The sequence below is a fragment of the Palaemon carinicauda genome, chromosome 7, assembly GCF_036898095.1.
Source record: "Palaemon carinicauda isolate YSFRI2023 chromosome 7, ASM3689809v2, whole genome shotgun sequence".
In the NCBI taxonomy this organism is placed as follows: domain Eukaryota; kingdom Metazoa; phylum Arthropoda; class Malacostraca; order Decapoda; family Palaemonidae; genus Palaemon; species Palaemon carinicauda.
In genome coordinates, this window is record NC_090731.1 from 71,259,440 (window position 1) to 71,264,439 (window position 5,000).

A 5,000-nucleotide genomic window follows, 5' to 3' on the forward strand; every position below is an offset into this window, starting at 1 on the left:
TCTGTACGCACGAGAGACCATCCCGTCCCCGTTCTCTACCCCTAAGCACTTCCAACCTCCGCAGATTCACGCACACCTCACAAACTCCACCCTCCCTACCTTCCAGATAGGACACGCCCCCTTTTCACTTACAGTTTACAGCTACTTTTTATATATCGTCACTTTTCAGCAGACAGTCCATTAGTTCTCGCTGTTTCGCGGCAGCCCTTCTCAATGGGCGTGCAGAACGTCCTTGTGCGTTCGTCTGCTCTGTTTCATTTTCATTTTCACTTCTTTCACTAACTGCATAGTTCTCACCTTCCTCGTCGTTGTCGTCCGTTCCTGTGGCTGGTTGTTGAGTTGTCGTAGCTGTTGCCATACCCTGGTCGTTCCCAGACGTCTCCGCTATCCCTGGCATCCCGGCTGTCGAACTGTACGCACCCTCTTCTCCGTCATCGCCGTCGTCTCCTTCATGGTCATCCTCAGAGGGGGCTATTTCTAGGGGAACCAGGTGGCTGACAGCTCGCAGCGATTCGACACCCTCAAACAACACTTTCGCCGAGCGTACGACTCCGTTGTCGTCAGGATACGTCTCCACGACACGTCCCAGAGGCCAAGTCGCTCTCTTCTTATTGTCCTGCTTAACTAGCACGATGTCTCCGGGGTGCAGCTTGGAGGGTTCCCCGCGCCGACTGTCGTGCCGGGCTCTCAAGGCACTCAAGTATTCCCTTCTCCAGCGTTCCCTAAAGGCTTTGAGTGAATCTGTCAATCTTACGTAACGATCACGTAGCTTCCGAGAGGTGAAGGTTGCGTTGAGATGGTCGTCCGGTAAGATCGGGGCCATGAGGTGGACTTGGTGTCCCTCTTATCAAATGGGAGGGGGTGAGGACTTCATCCTCGCGCTTGTCACCGCTGTACATAAGCGGTCGATTATTCACCACTGCTTCTGCTTCTTTCACGAGGGTTAGCACGTGGGCGTCCGGCAGGTACTTCTTTCCGAGGGCTATCTGGAGGGTCCGTTTCGTTACTCCTATCAAACGCTCGAAGAACCCACCTTTCCAAGGTGCACGGGGCGTCTGAAACCGCCACTTTATGCCAGTTTTCCTCAGGAACTGCTGGACTTCATCCTCTTCATAAAGTCCCTGCAGGAGGTGGCTGGCAGCCTTGAAGGTTTGATGGTTATCGGACATGATGAGCTGTGGGGCACCGTGGGTGGCGCTAAACCGTCTAAGTGCCAACACGAATTCTTCTGCTTCCAAAGAGGGACAGAAGTCAAGGTACACGGCTCTGCTGGCCATGCAAGTTACGATAAGTATATACCCGGGCCGTGTCTCCGTGTGTATTGCTGCTGTGTGGTCCACTCCGACCGCCGTGAACGGTTTTGTGAGGGTGATCCTTTCCTTTGGCAGGGGGGGTGGTGGTGGCTGTCTCGTTAGAGGCTGGAAGGCTAGCTTGCATTCAGGGCATTGCCGCACGGTTCGCTTCGCAATGGAACGTAGACCCGCCACCCAACATTTCTGTCGAAAGATACCTATTAGAGTATTCACCCCACAATGCAAATGTATCTGATGTAAATAATTTAAATACATCCTAACCAAATGCCCTTTGGCTGGCAAGAGAATTAAATGATCAGTTTCTCCTACATGGGACACTCGTCCCCTGGTGCAGATGAGATTATCTACCAAAACTAAATTCAATTGTCTAGCAAAATTAGCAACTTCACGAGGGGGTCTGACTCCGCCCTCTAAGTAGGCATAAACAGTAGGCAAATAATGTTTTTGCTCTAATTTTACAACAATACTGAACGGATGCCGTTCTATCTTAGCAAACTTTAAAACTAGTCTGGCTACTCGTAACAAGAATTGGAACACTACTTCCCTTTTCAGGACGTCCCAAATCTCGCCTGGGGGGGTAGGACACATCTCCTCCCTCAACTCCTGCACCGCCGCTACTACGTGAGTTTGATGTAGTAGATCTTCCTCCTCGCAAGGAACAGGCCTTCCCGTGGTCCTGAGGAATTCTGGACCGTTCCTCCACAGGGGGTTAGCTTGCAATTGTTGAGCCGTTGCGCCTCGGGATAGGATATCGGCAGGGTTCTGCTGACTAGGGACATGGTTCAGACTGAAACTACAAACCTGCTGAATAAAATTAATTTCCGCCACTCTGTTAGAAACAAACACATTTTTATTAGACCTGGCATCGGGCGATGCTACCCATGCCAACGTTACCTTACTGTCGGTCCACATTACTATTTCCCGTGGCTCGATCAGATCCTTGAGCGTTCTTGCTAGTCTGCTGCCTAACAACAAGGCCAGCAACTCTAGCTTAGGGATCGTCAGCTTGCTCATCCCTTTCGGAGTGATCCGGGTTTTACTCGTTACCAGACTTACCCGATTGCATTCGTCCCTAGTATATGCTACTGCTCCATATGCCTTACTGCTGGCATCGGTGAACACATGAAGTTGTAAGCCTCTTTTTCCTATTGATCTTTGAAAGGTGATGTCGCTCACCGCTTTCAAATCATTCAACAATTCACTTGCCTCTTTAGCCCTCTCTTTTCCTAAAACATCATCCCAACCTACATTATCCTCCCATAGTTGTTGAAGGAAAAGCTTTCCCCTTACAAATAATGGGCTTATCAAACCTATCGGATCATATATGGAGACTAATAGGGAAAGTACCCTACGCTTCGTGGGCACCCATACCTCCCCCAACTCACAGATCCTTTTGCTTTCTTTCACACACAATCTGTCCACGTCCCGGGCCCATCGCAGCCCGAGCACGTTCACACTCACAGGCTCACTCCACTGTTTCTCGCTATCGAAGGCCAAGTGATTGCTGGCCCACCCTTCTAAGGGCATACCCGCCCTTTTTAAGATGTTATGAACAGACTCATGCTCTTGCCTCATATGTTCTATATCTTCAAACGTGGCCAGATAATTATCGACATAAAAAGATTTTACTAAATCTGGGCGCCCTTCCTCTTTAAAATGACAATTTAATATTTGCTGTAGCAAAAATGGACTAGCCGTGATGCCGAACACCACGACTCTAAAGGCGAAGGTAAGCGCTCGACCAGCTGCCTTGCGCCACAGAAATCGTGTGTATTTGGCATCACGAGGATCTAACAAAACACGATGGAATGCTTTACTTATGTCGGCTAACATGGCATATCGATTCAACCTAAACCTTATAATTAAACTATATGCTACTTCTACCAAATTGGGCCCAGGTAAAAGACATTCATTCAAGGACTTGCAACCTTGTGACTTGGCAGAGGCATTGAACACGATTCTAAGGGGGGTGGTACGGCTGTCTTTCTTAACACCAAAGTGTGGCATGTAATAACCTTCCACTACGGGATTTTTCACTTCTGATATAAAACCTGCTTCGAGATACTTATCTATCACTCCCTGATATTGTTCAAGATATTCCCTATCCTTTCTGAATTTTGTCTGCAATGACTCCAACTGCGCCACAGCGTTACGATAATTTGTTTCTGGCCTAGCATCCGACCCGAATGGTAGGCTAACCTGATATCCCTCAGGTTTTCTTACAACGCTTTGCGATACCTTTCGCACGGCCTCGGCCTCGCGAACAGTGTATTGCTCAGATGGGGCGATGCCAACACGGTCTAATCGCCACCACTCATCTACATCATACAGATATGGCTCGTCCGTGATTCTGCACACTCTCAATGTTCTAACTTGTTCGACCTTTTCCCCTTGGAACAGCCACTGTGGCACCTTCCCGTACGGGGACATACCATTATGCGTTAAGAAAAGATTTATCCCATCTACTTTTTCTACACCTATGACGAAATAGCTAAAATAGTCAGCCCCAACTAAAATGTGAACGTTCTTCATGGTATCTGATTGGTTTGCTGGATCGGCTAACGTGACTCCCTTGGTCAACAGATGCTGTCTGACCTTTACATAACCCACGTTATGTATCGGGACGTCCACGTGTTCGTGTGCCACCAACTTCATACGCACGATTCTTTTCCCCATTTCAACCCTGCAACTTACTACATCGTATTGTCCGCTTATTTCCTCGGAACCAAACGGAGCTATATTCAAGGATACTCTTCCTACCACCGGTAGGCCTAATTGACGGGCAATTTTTGCAGAGATGAAGCTCCTCTGGCTTCCTGAGTCGAGAAAGAGGCGGACTCGCTTACTACCTTGCCTTTGTTGAATACCTGCCATGGCTGTTGGCAAGATAGTGCATGGGAGGTCCACATCAGACCTCTGCGCGATCTTTGCGCTCGTGCACGGCTTAGATTCTACTTTAACTTTGGATGGACGGGGGGCAGTTTGGTTCTGCGCAGGCGTCGCATTTACTACGGGGCGGGACGTTGTTGATTGACTATTACTATGACTAGGGATTGATTGCGGTCTACCAGCGTCGCAAATCGCAGTGTGGTGCTTAGCATTACAGTTTCTACAGGAATTTGATACGGGACATTTATCGCTACGATGGCCTGATTTCGTGCAATTAAAACAAAGACCCCTTTTTAATAAAATGCGACGTCTAGCAGCTACGTCTGTCACTTGGCGACATCCGTGAGGCGGATGCCGTTCGCTACAAAATGGGCAGGAATTATGGTGGATGGGATGGGTTTTCGGTCTTACACTACTGTCTGGTCTTTTGTCACTCTCAAGACTGTCGCCTCTCTGCAATGCATCGTCTTCTAACATTCTTACTATGAAATCTATTGCCTCAAAAAACTCGTCCAACGTATAGTCGCATTTCCTTAAGTGCTCTACCACTTTGCGGTATAGTTTTCCCTCCGAAAGTTTTTGATTAATGAGGCTCATGACCATGCCCTGGCCTAAGTCATTGGTACTAAGTCTTTTGATTTGTTCAATAATGATGGTCAACTCCAAACGGAACCTTTTGAGTTCTACTGGGTTTAGTGACGGCACAAAGATGTTTGCTAACTTACGGTGCAGAATCACGAGTGTCTGGTGCACGTTGCCATACTGCTTATCTAATAGGTCTAATGCTACACTATAGTT